A 13,678-nucleotide genomic window follows, 5' to 3' on the forward strand; every position below is an offset into this window, starting at 1 on the left:
GTGCGCGCTGCTGTGCGCGAATGCACACGCATGCAGCTTAGAGGGAACAGAAACAGTTTGGCGCGTCAGTCAGTTCGAAACAGGTGCTGTATTGGTCACGTGACCGAAACAGTTCCTGTATCGGTCACGTGACTTTTCCGTAGCAATACACACATCGACACGGGTTTCGCTCTATGAGACCGACACATGCGCCGACGCATCGGTGTTGCCGGAACCATCACTAGTTGACATCCTAAGGCAATCCTGTACAAGGTACCTTCAAGGATACTAAATTATCTGATATTTGAGTTCCAAATGAGAAAAAGGGTTTTTTTGTAATTAAAAAAAAAAGAAATAAAAATTTTTAAAAGGTGTTGAGATGTTGAAAGATAATTTCTATCCATGATGTAACTTTATATTAAAGACTACAAAATAAAGTGTTTGGCTTCTCTGTCCATGTGCTGCTAACAAAAGGGAGCTGAGAATCATAAACACTGCAACCAGTTAGATTTTAAGCAGTTTAGCTTTGATCGGTCAACTGGCTCCTTCAGTTTGCATTATCTATATAAGGCTAGTATAAAACAATTTTTTCAAGGGGATTTAAAAAAGAACCTATAGAGTCCTAATTCACGTACAATCCCTTGCAATTCATCTGAGATAGGTAATCCTGGTTTAGCAAGTAAAAAGCCTGTACAGAGATTAGTTTTATCCATTTACATTTCCAACTCCATACCATAGACAGGGGATACATCTAGAATGTTCTAATTATAGTTCCTAGCTCCTGTTCCTTGACTTTTCATGAGGTCAACCATAAAACTCTTTAGTCAGTAGGAAAGGACATCTGGACTTAGGTGCCGATTTGGGACAGCCTTTTCTCTCATACGTCATCACGTGATGGAAATGTACATGGATGATGCCGAGTCAAATCCATGCCTACATCTTCCAAGGTTAACATATGTATATATACCGTATTTTTTGGACTCTGGAATATAAGTTGCATCAGTCAAAAATGTGTCATAAAGAGGAAAAATAACATATAATTCGTATTGGACCATAAATTGCATTTATTTTGAAGTTTATTTCACAAAATACAAAACTAACAATCTGGTAAGGTAACTTATTCAATTACACTAATGCCACACAATAAAGATGTGTATTTAAGCATTTGTTTTGGAAAGCTCAAAAAACTGTTAATTTAATCAATCAATAAAAATGTATTGTAATGATCCCTATTAGACTTTATTGCTAAATGCAGTTGCACACTTGATTTGGCGCTATATAAAATTGAACTTACTGTTCCTTTAAATCAGATTGCTTTGGGGGTCATACCACTGAGCTATATTATACACTAGAGTGCTGATTTTGCCGAAAAACTGAAGTCACTGGCCGCCATCTTGCTACTCCCTACTCTCACAGAATCCCATAGGATTTGGTTGCAACAACAAGCAGTTTTCTTGCTGTGTGAAAACGTTTCACAGGTAATTCTACAGTCAGTGGATGTACTAACACTATCAACTACTAGGAAATTAGGTGCTGAAATATTTTACGTTATTCATATTATATATATATATATATATATATATATATATATATATATATATATATATATATATATATTAGTGCTGTCAGTTAAACACGTTATTAACGGCGTTAACGTAAACCCATTTTAAGGCCGACAATCAAAACACACACACCGTTCCGTAATGTCCCCCCCCCCCCCCCCCCCCCGCGCTCTCCGGACTGTGTTTCTTTTACCCTCGGCGGTTCCGTAGTTTCAAGAGTGCTAGAAAACTTTAGCAAAACAGAACAGTGAGCGCAAAGTTTCTTTTACCCTCGGACACATGCGACTTTGGCCTTCTTTTTTCTAAAAGCGCTTCTAAATTTCATGAGTCACGGGTTGCGTTTTTTTTGGGCAGGTTTCTGAAAGTGAAATCGCTTATTTGTGCTCTAAAATAAGAGACGAAATAGGGGTTATTATGAGACCTGCCTGCACTACATTTGAGTGTATCTAGCTGAAATATCCCTCTGCCATAGGAGCCGTCGGTAGTAAAGGCAGACAGAGCAACTCTGCCCGTATTTTCTGCAGTTTACGGTGCAATAACCGGTGATAACTGCTGAAAGTAGATTACTTGGTGCAGATCACCATTTTAAGCAGAGATTGGTTCTGAAGATGAGTTTTTACACGTTGATAACATTGCAGAAACCCCAACTCATAAACCGTACTTTAATGCTTATTAATTTTTTTGCTCTGCATTTGACAAACCAAGGATGAATCACGTTGCCAAACGAAGGACCTGGAGTTACTAAACAGTTGCTAAACAGTCTCATTCAGGGTACTAAGCTCCTGCCCAGTTGCAAGCAAAGTGTAAGACTGGAATTACCTGGAAATTTAAAACCATTTTCCAGGATTAAACTCTATGAATATGGATAGAAACAGCAAGCAAAAATATTGTTGTTGGTGTGAAAGCTCAGAATTAGATGTGTGTGAGAGAGAGAGAGTGAAGAAATTAACAAAACTTATGACTTTATTAAAATGTACAATTTTTATTAATTTATATGTTTATGTATAATACCATGTCTATCTTTGTTTAAGAGGCAAAAAATATATCAGCATGAAAACAGGTATTTGTTTACACATTTGTTTACACACTGTGTAAACAAATGTTTAACATTTGGAGCCAGGATGTTTTCATTCCAATTCTGAAAAGTGTTTGAAAAATAACAAAATAAAAATATTTTTTGTACAAGCATCTATTTTATTAGTGTCATTTATTGCAAAATTGCATATTAAAATGCCCAAACAGGCTATTACACTGTCAGAAATAAAAGGATAAAATATGCGATTAATTTGCGATTAATCTCGAGGTAACTATCGACATTATGCGATTGAAATTTTTAATCGTTTGACAGCCCTAATATATATATATATATATATATATATATATATATATATACATATATAAATAAATAAATAAATAAATAAATAAAATGAAAAATATTTCAGCACATGACTTTCTCAGTACTTCAGTTTTAGAACATAACATAAAAGTATATGGCATTTGACATTTTAAAAGTTTTAAGCCCCCCCCCCCCCCCCCCCGAACATCAGAAAATCCCGTTATTTAATGCTGTAGCGCACATATTCCCTTGTTAATGGAGGAAAATAAGGAGTACCAATATGGCGACTGGTGGCATTAAAAGTGACTCGTTCTAACAGCGATTAGCACTCCAGTGTATAATAGAGATCAGTGGGTCATACCGCAAGAAATGTGTGGCTTCCAGGGAGAGGAGTCGTGATTCGGGGAGTGACAGCTTTCCTGTCCTGTTCGTCCAAAAAAATAAAGTGTTAGCAGCAAAACCTCGGTCTGGTGCTTGGGTGTCATAACGGAACGATACATTAACACGAAAATGTATTTATTTAGAAGAAATCTTCTTCTACGCTTCATTTTAAGATGAAAAATCCGCATTGTGCTGTATATGTGCATGTGGCTTGTGGTCTCTGCTTCAATAATTCTCGCAAATAGGCTCAATAGGCTGAAATCAGGGAAATAGGTGAGACTTAATCAGGGAAACAGGTGAGACTTTACGTCGTTTACGTCAGCAGAGGAAGAATTTTATTCGGGCCGAAAGTTTTATTCATGAGATTAAATTGAGTGACTCGGTCTCTATGGATCGCGCAGCGCCTACAAACAGCGCTGCTGCTCAAGGTGCTGTGACTTTGAACCGGTGACAAGCTCTGACGCGCATGACACGCACACCGCTGTGGTTACCGCTAAAGTCCCTTAAATGAAAGTTGCGCCAACTCAGAGAGTTTGTTGTAGGTCTCCAAGTTTTGTTCGTCTCTTGGTCCAAGCGACTGACTCGTTGATCCACAATAAACGCCGCTCTTCATCGCTTGGAAAACGGAACATCCGCGTCCCTTTATCAGTGCTGTTGCTGCAGCCGTGGGCACAACACCCTGGCATGGTGGCTTATTTTCGAAATAAAGAAATACTCGAAATAATCAGAAAAAATAAAAGAAAAATAAAAGAAATCGGTCGCTCGCAGTGTTGTAAACGCGCTCAGCTTAGCTGAACCTAGACCCAAAATGGCCGCATGAGATCACGTGACCCGAAAAAAATGGAACGCCCATGACGCAACTTTCATTTAAGGGACTTTAGTTACCGCTGGTCCTGGGGGGATCAGTGGTGATACACGCGATTTCTTGACTATGCTCACGCACAGATCTGTAATAGTTTGCATTGCGATTCAGACAGGTGCAGACTGCACCGTGCAGTTAATTTTAAAGAGGCAGTTTTAGCGTATATTCTGACAGAAACGGGCTGGGGGAGCCAAGGTGTGTTGCCGTGGGCGTGTTTACCTGTTGAAGGTAACTGCTGTGAAACAATCAGAAAGATTTCTCTGATTAATAACATCTTTATGGAGCGCTAGACTTATTGTTAATCTGTGCTGCTTCACAGTGGCGTGCACAGACATTTTGGGGGGCAGGTGCTCAGGAGGGGGGGAGGGCACTTTTTACCGCACGTGGAACACTTAATTATCAAAAAATAATAATAATAAAATACACACGCATGTTGAATGAAATTTGACTTTTATTTGTAACATTCACTAAATGTGAGTTTTCAATGGAAAAAAGTCACACCACCAACAGAACAGACTAAAGCGTACTACTTTAAAGCAGCATGCTCCTTGGTGCCATGTCTTTAAAGATGTTGATGACCTCGTTGTGGTTTACCTCAATGTCTTTTTCAATGGCAAGCAGAAGAAGGTCAGAGAGCCTTTCTTCTCCACACAGGCTTCTTAGTTTAGTTTTGATGATTTTCAGCTTGGAAAATGATCTTTCAATTGAAGCTGTCGTCATTGGTAATGTTGCATATATTTGGATCATTTTGACAAAGGCAGGAAAGATCAGCTGGCCATTGTTTTCCCTCAGTATTGAACATATTTCTTGTAGGTTCTTTGAAGTAAAGCTGGAGTGGAAGACCTTTAGTTCTGTCTTAAGCTGCTCCTCATCTTCTCCATAGAAGATGCAGGCGACCGCGCGAGTTCACGTGACAAAGGAAGAGAGATAGGCTGGTCGGGTGTGCGCAAGGAGGTGGCTCATTTCGGGGCATTGTTTCAGTCGTTTTTAATGGCTCAGGTTTTCACAAGATAATTTCAAAACCGACCTCAGTAAGATCTTAATAATATTCAGGGCAGTCAAACTTTTTTTACAGTAGCAGGCTACACACTACCAGGTAGGAGGGTGCACTTTATATATATATATATATATATATATATATATATATATATATATATATATACTTCAGACTGAACAGTGGCTCTGTGACTACTGTAAAAAACAAATAGCAATAGTGTAGTCGGTGTTGCCAAATTAGGCAGGTTTCCAACCAATTAGGCTTTTGAACACATTGAGCTGGGAAAAAAATAGCTTATGGGCAGATTGTAAAAAAATTCGGAAGCTTTTCATAACATTTGTTGGGCTTTTAGAAAGAATTACTAACAAAATATATCAAAATAGTCATTATTTAGTTTTTTAAATATGTTGAATCTGTCGATCTGACATCGTCAATGAAAATTAGCTATAATGAATAATATTGATTGTTATAATAAAACAAGAAAAGAATAATGGTTAATCAAGTGTTTGGTCAATGTAAACGCCCAAGAGGGGTTGAGTTCTACTTATCAACTTAAAAATATTTCATGACTGCGTGTAAGAGAAATGTTTAATTGAGCTATACTGAGAGAAATTAAGTTCATATTAAAGGTAGATTTACAACTCATGTTGGGAAGCTATTTATAATTTATTTTTTCTGGGTGAAATATCCTGATTGTTAAAGAGATCTTGTGTTATTTGGTTGTCTGATTGTACATTTTGTTTGGAGCCCATATGCACAGTTTTTTTTTCTTTGCTTCAGCTCAGTTGTGTGCTAATGGCATGTTCTTGTGTTTAATAGTTTTTTTCTTTTAACATGAGAGAGTTTGAGATTTGGCCTTGTTTTTTCTTTTAAGTTGGGCAGGTTTTATGCTGGTTTGGGTTACTGGAAACTAACAGTAACATAGGGTAACCTGTAGCGCTGTGTCTTAACTCAAAAGTCCAGCATAAGCTACACGCTAATAAACATGAGCGCTTGTGCAAGGCTGAACACTAGTGATGGGTCGATGAGGCGTCATGAAACGTTTCGACACATTGCAACTCTGTGCCGATACTGTGCCGATACTGTGTCACTGAATACTGACACCTGCTGGACCTTAAAAATCCCTACAGGCAACCTGGTTGACAGAGTTAACTGACACTGATTTGATGACCAAGTATACACAATACAATTTAAATCATTGTATGTTGCATTGTATTATTATATATTTTCATTTGAATTAAACATATATTTGATTTTTTTTAGATACAGTCAATAAATAATGTGAAGGAGGATGCTTGTGGACTGGCTTTTTTATTTTTTTTACAAATGGTTGATCGGGCGCTGTGTTTAGTTACCTGACTGATATCATCTGTTCTGAAATCGGACATGCTGAGTATGACAAAGGGAGGAAAAACTACTCAGAGTAGCAACTTTCTACTCAGTGTAGATCAGCCGTTTTTTTCTGAAACGACGCTCAGAACAAAGACGCACAGCGCAACCCGCCCAACCAAAAAAGCGTTGCAGAACCCATCCATCAGTGGTGCGCTCCGATCAGCACCTGGCGCTCACAGAGCGAGACTGTGGTACAACACCATCACACCAGAGTTGCAAAATAGTTAAAAATTAACCATTATTAACCGTTATTTTGTTTACAGTTCAGCTTGGATTTTCTTTACTGCGCAGCATAGCTCTGCTGTGCGCGCTGCTGTGCGCGAATGCACACGCGTGCAACTTAGAGGGAACAGAAACAGTTTGGCGCGTCAGTCAGTTCGAAACAGGTGCTGTATTGGTCACGTGACCGAAACAGTTCCTGTATCGGTCACGTGACTTTTCCGTAGCAATACACACATCGACACGGGTTTCGCTCTATGAGACCGACACATGCGCTGACGCATCGGTGTTGCCGGACCCATCACTACTGAACACTGACTGAAGTAACAATTTTGACTAGAACAGGTTCTGTAATTACAGCAGCTATGAGAACAAGGAGCAGAACAAAGCAAGAGTTCCCTTCTACCTGCAAGTAACTCAAGTCTCTTCAGATTGGCAGTTTTAGTGCTTGGTTCTGCTACTTGTGCTGCTAGCTGTCCCCTAGCTAACCCTCCTAGCGTGAATGTTTACGCCAGTTTAGACTTCAGTGCTGACATTTCAAACATAAACTAATAGCGCTCCTTCCAGCTCGCTCTCTGCTTCGTTGTTACTTCTTGTAATTGTTTGGTAATCAGACCAAATTTCCATCCCGCTCTACCGACACCAACGGTGACCACAGCTGAACTGCGGCGGCGACTGAAGGCTATGATTCAGTGTCCCGCCCCTCTCCAGCTGTGATTGGCTAGCATGTTGCCTTCAGTCGTTGATTTGATTGGTTAAATTGTATGATTGACACATCAAAGATAGTACTAAAAGGACGATGGCCACTCCGAGGTAAAAAAAAAAAAAAAAAGAAGACTGCTTCCAGTCCAGGGTCTGCTCCGCGCTCACCCAGAAGGCACAAATATTGCTCCATTATATAATCAGGGAAATGTTGACCGGCTACTTTTGACTGCCCTGAATATTGATAATAAAAAAAAAAAAAAAAAAAAAACGTGTTTCAAAAGGGCATTTTCGTTGATAAAGGGCAAACTTCCTAGTGCTTTAGCACCACCTAGTGTCTATGTATGCACGCCCCTGCTGCTTCACTAGTTCTCCCTCGCTCGTCACACAAATCGGATACAAATCAAACTGCTTTGTGTTTGTATTTTGCGGCGTAAATTGCACGTCAGGGTCCGATTTAGAAGCTTTGTTACAACATTTGAGTTGTAGCTGCAAATACTTTATATATAACTTTATATATAAAGTACTTGAACAAAGAACCGCATGTTGGCGAGACGCTACCGCGGCGGCGAGGCGGCTGCGGCGACTGCGGCTTGGCGAGGCGGCGGCCGTGGCGGCCGCGGCTTGGCGAGGCGGTGGCGGTAGCGTCTCGCCAACATAATAATAATAATAATAATAATAATAATAATAATAACTAGAATCGTTCAACTTCTGAAGAAGTTGAAGAAGGCGCCCGCCTGGTGGTGCGCGTAACCGTCAAAGGCAAAGCTTCCGAGTTCCTTGGTCGTAGGCTTTTATCACTTGGGGATTTTAAATCAAATCTTCTGAGTGTGAAAAGGATTTGTCTTCGTTAAAACCAGCCGACAGGAGCAGGTCTGCATCCAAGCAGCATGGAAAATTGGTGTTATTAAAACATTATTAAATACTTCAATGTAGCATGAAAAAATGAAACATGTGAATAAAAACGTTAAAGGCATTACAAACTACTAAAGGAAGTACAAACTCTGTGAAGCAGAAGTTGGTGAGACCTTCCTAGAGCTACTTCCGGTTAGCAACATGCTAAGCGTTAGCCGCTAACATGGTTGTGTCCAGTATCACCGGGTGATTGTACTCTGTTAGTTTGGTCCAAATCCTGTACTGGGAAGTTCCTCAAAAAGGGTGCCAATACTTAATGTCACCAAAGCTCACCAAAGGCCATGTGTCAGATTGGCCTCCTTTAGCAACTAAGCCTCACCAAATCTGGGCCCAGAACACAACATTTGACAAAAATGGTGTGTAGTGCCATTTCCCACAGGTGAGTGGCGCTGTATTGGCCGGGGGGTAGTTCTGCACGTAACCGTCAAAGGCAAAGCTTCCGAGTTCCTTGGTCGTAGGCTTTTATCACTCGGGGATTTTAAATCAAATCTTCTGAGTGTGAAAAGGATTTGTCTTCGTCAAAACCAGCCGACAGGAGAAGGTCTGCATCCAAGCAGCATGGAAAATTGGTGTTATTAAAACATGATTAAATACTTCAGTGTAGCATGAAAAAATTAAATATGTGAATAAAAATGTTAAAAGCATTACAAACTACTAAAGGAAGTACAAACTCTGTGAAGCAGAAGTTGGTGAGACCTTCCTAGAGCTACTTCCGGTTAGCAACATGCTAAGCGTTAGCCGCTAACGTGGTTGTGTCCAGTATCACCGGGTGATTGTACTCTGTTAGTTTGGTCCAAATCCTGTACTGGGAAGTTCCTCAAAAAGGGTGCCAATACTTAATGTCACCAAAGCTCACCAAAGGCCATGTGTCAGATCGGCCTCCTTTAGCAACTAAGCCTCACCAAAAAAAACAGCCGACAGGAGAAGGTCTGCATCCAAGCAGCATGGAAAATTGGTGTTATTAAAACATGATTAAATACTTCAATGTAGCATGAAAAAATGAAATATGTGAATAAAAATGTTAAAGGCATTACAAACTACTAAAGGAAGTACAAGCTCTGTGAAGCAGAAGTTGGTGAGACCTTCCTAGAGCTACTTCCGGTTAGCAACATGCTAAGCGTTAGCCGCTAACATGGTTATGTCCAGTATCACCGGGTGATTGTACTCTGTTAGTTTGGTCCAAATCCTGTACTGGGAAGTTCCTCAAAAAGGGTGCCAATACTTAATGTCACCAAAGCTCACCAAAGGCCATGTGTCAGATCGGCCTTCTTTAGCAACTAAGCCTCACCAAATCTGGGCCCAGAACTCAACATTTGACAAAAATGGTGTGTAGTGCCATTTCCCACAGGTGAGTGGTGCTGTATTGGCCGGGGGGTAGTTCTTGCTGTTGCAATTTTGTTGCAGTTGAACATTCTAATAAATGAAATGCCTTTTTTGGCAATGTCACTTGACATTGCTATCTAAAGTAAAGTTCTTTAAATGAGACAAAATAAATCGCAATATTTATTCAGGAATAAAGTACAAAACAATATAACACACATTTTACAATGGCAGCTAAAACAACTTGCATGATAAAAGAAAAATATTAAATTAATAACTGCTTTCTTGAGAAAAGTGTTGAGACCAAACGGTAGATCTGACCACATCTTTTTACACAAATGAGGAACATCATTAAGGACGCCAGCCATCCTGCACAGAGACTGTTCCAGCCTCTCCCCTCAGTCAGGAAACTAAAAAAACAAACAAAAACATGTGTCCCAAGAGATCTTTGCCAATAAGCAGGAATATATAAATCATTTTATAAGAATGCTGTAGGGGGGGTGGGGTGGGGGGAGGCTCGGTAGATGATCAGTAGAAATATATTAAAAAGACTTACGTTTTTTCCAGTGACGGCAATAACATATGATTTACCGTAGCACTTTATTTTGAAGCGGCGGGCTGGGATGACGTCATCGGTTGAAATTAAAATTCATAATATCTCCGAAACCAAAGCAGCACAAACGATAATTTTAACGGCACAAACCTGCACAAACGAAGCACTAAAAAATGTAGCCCAGTTTGATCGGATTCGAAGCAAAATGGGGAGATGGTGAATTCTGGATGACCTTAACAAATATTCTTTAATATCTTCAAAACCAAAACAGCACAAACGCTAATTTTAACGGCACAAACCTGCACAAACGAAGCACTAACCATTCCGTCTATTTAACAGAGTTTTTTCTGTGGGTGGGGTGTCAGCTTCACGCAGCTCTTTACCGGCGCTGCAGCGCAGGAGAGATCGCGCTGCTGTTAGGCTTTTACTGCCATCCCTCAGTGCCGTGTAGCCTAGCCACCGCATTTCTACGATAATATAAAACCGACATTAAATAAACGACTCACCGTCATGTAGTTGCAAGGAAAACACCCAATGGAACACCCTTCTTCTGGGTTGATTCAACAATATCCTTCAGTAATTTAGGAAAAACGGCAGCACAGCACAGCAAGCCACAAGATGGAGGAGTTCACCTCTGACCCGGAACTCAAAGACTACTGCTTGTTGTCTGCTCTGAATAATACACAGCGCCCCTCGAATTACGGCCGCCATCTTGGGGCGGTCGACCTGCTACCCTAACCTGCTGATTCAAGCTGAACACACTAACGATACCCCGGCACTGTGCGGCGTATTTTTGTTTAAATCGACGGACTATTGACGTCAGGGCTCGAGGGATAACTTTTCATATGTAAGATTAAAGAGATTGTGATGAATTTGATTGTTTTAATGTAGTATTTGGTATATTTAAGATATATGCTGGATAAATTAATCTGGCTATTGATTTAAATGAAAAAATCGTTTTTTAAAGCCAAAGGGAAATGAAATATTGTATTTGGTATATTTAAGATATATGCTGGATAAATTAATCTGGCTGTTGATTTAAATGAAAAAATCGTTTTTTAAAGCCAAAGGGAAATGAAATATTGTATTTGGTATATTTAAGATATATGCTGGATAAATTAATCTGGCTAATGATTTAAATGAAAAAATCGTTTTTTAAAGCCAAAGGGAAATGAAATATTAGGTGAAAATGTAATTCTCTGAAATTGGCACAGCTTGAAGTCGAACCTACGATCTTCTGCTTTGCAGCATGACACCTAACCCACTCCCCCACAACACCAGTGCCGTGCTAGGCCGCGCATTTTTGAAAGGTCAACTGTGTTGAAGAAATGGTTTTTGGTGAATTTTGTTCCAACCGTAAGCCGAAACGGCGTCAAGTACAAAAAGCCCTGATCGCGGCGTCGAGACAAACGTTTCGATATATAGTATGTGGGGGTAGACCCTACGGTTCGGGCTGTATTAACGGTACTATAATAATAATAAAGAAACCCTTATTAGGTGCATAGCATAAGGCCTCCGCCATGCATTTTCAATGCATAGGCGGGCGCCTAATAATAATAATAATAATAAAACTGGCGAGGCGGCGGCGGCGGCGGCGGCTTGGCGAGGCGGGCGCCGCGGCCAACTCGCCAAGATAGCGCTGCGGGAAGCTGGATGTTCATACTTTCACTGTGTTAGTCATTGTTTGTACTGCAGTTTTTTCCACTTTTCGTTGCGTTCGCCTGTCTGCTAAGCTCAAAACAACCGCGCCTGGCTTGATGGAGAAACCAGAACAGCTGAGCATCTTTACGACAGTGCACTTTTACTTTCGCCCTCTGGGGGGGAGCCTCGCTGGAAAATCAACCCCGGTTGCATAGTATACCTTTAAGCTAACGGACAGGCCAATAATGGGGTTCTGTCACTGTCTGGGCTCCCCCTTCGAGCTGCACAACGTAACGCTCTGCTGCGTGAATGCATACTGAAACAGCGAAACAACATACAAGTGTGTGTTTAGTCTTTGTTATCTATAAGTTTCAATACATTTTTAAGCGGTACAGGATCAACATATCATTTTCACAAGCCTAGAAATCCATCTTGAGGCTATAGACGGTAATGTTTACTCCTTGGTTCATGTTGATCAGTATAATTTACCATTTCAAAACATGTTCTATTTTGATATATAAATCACACCTCACTATAAGTTGCAGGATTGGCCAAACTATAAAGAAAGTGTGAATTATACACACTTTCCAGCGCAGACACCAGGCTCGCCAGCGTAAGATCACCGCCACAGCGCTCCCCAAGTCCCGGCCAGACCCCACTGAAGCGTCTGCACCGACTGGGGTCAACGTCACCTCTGTCTCCCTGTCACCGAGGAGACAGACTATCAACAAGGGCTTCAAATTGTGAAAGGGAAAAAATAAAATTGCTGCCCTCTTCTGTGTTTTTCTGTGATACCGAGGAGACAGACTCTTTAAAATTTGCTACGGCATTGTCTGCTAAAGATCTACTATAATGAAACCTACATTTGGGAGTAGAGAATCCAATTAAATTAAACTCAAAGATTATTAAAATGGTCACATTGAAAAGGGTTCCAACCTAGAGGTACCGTCCAGAATTACTTTGGCAGTGTGTAGCCTGTGTTTACTTCTGGGTTCCTGAGCCAATCATGAGGGTTCCCAAAATAGAGTGCAGCATTTGATATTTATGCTGGCAAAAAAGCACCAGCCTGCAAACAATTCAGCTAGTAACAGAATATAACATAATATACCTATCCTGTGTAAGTAAAAATTCAGTGGGGTCTCAAAGCAGCAATGGTCTTTTGAATAAATGGCTGTTGTCCATGGCAGGCATTGTGTATATTTTGTTCTGGTTCACAGCACTAGAAGTCATTATTACTTATAGCTACTTTAACTCAAAGTGTCACCATCTCTCCTGGACTTAAAACGAATGTTTTCTCGCTCAAAGATGCTTGATACATTGATATATAACCGTGGTGTTTTTTGGCTAATATCTTTGTAATGCATGTGTGCAGAATTAGATCAATGTGAAGAATGCAATGTATAATGAAGTGCTTCTTTGCTAAGAGACGTATTTCAGGAAATAATTGCATGAACAGCCAATGATAATTAATTATCAAATGTTTGAGGTACATAGGTTCATAGTCTAGACAGTGATGGAAAAACCCAAGACTGTGCTTCAGTATCTATATTCTTGCCCAATTGTAGTAAATACATAGAACCAGTCTGAACACAGTATGGCAAAACAGAGTATAGGGTATGGGGATGCAGAACTCACCGGTCTGCGCTTGTACAGAAGAAAGAATAAATGCATGAAGTTGACCACCAAAAACACCACGTTCCAAACCATCACATCAAGATTGCAATGATACAAACTGACCCACACCATGAGGAGACAGCATCCTGTCAAAATACAGTCACTCAGTAAAGCTTGTTAAAGAATAAAAGTTCAGCCAATTAAA

At 40.2% G+C, this 13,678-nt stretch overlaps 1 protein-coding gene across 11 annotated transcripts in view; it reads left to right on the forward strand.

Moving 5' to 3' along the window:
- The window catches only part of adcy3a (adenylate cyclase 3a), a 232,927-nt gene that overhangs the window by 101,404 nt on the left and 117,845 nt on the right, over positions 1-13,678 (forward strand). The window lies entirely within an intron of this gene.

Source organism: Fundulus heteroclitus, unplaced genomic scaffold (assembly GCF_011125445.2).
Source record: "Fundulus heteroclitus isolate FHET01 unplaced genomic scaffold, MU-UCD_Fhet_4.1 scaffold_61, whole genome shotgun sequence".
In the NCBI taxonomy this organism is placed as follows: domain Eukaryota; kingdom Metazoa; phylum Chordata; class Actinopteri; order Cyprinodontiformes; family Fundulidae; genus Fundulus; species Fundulus heteroclitus.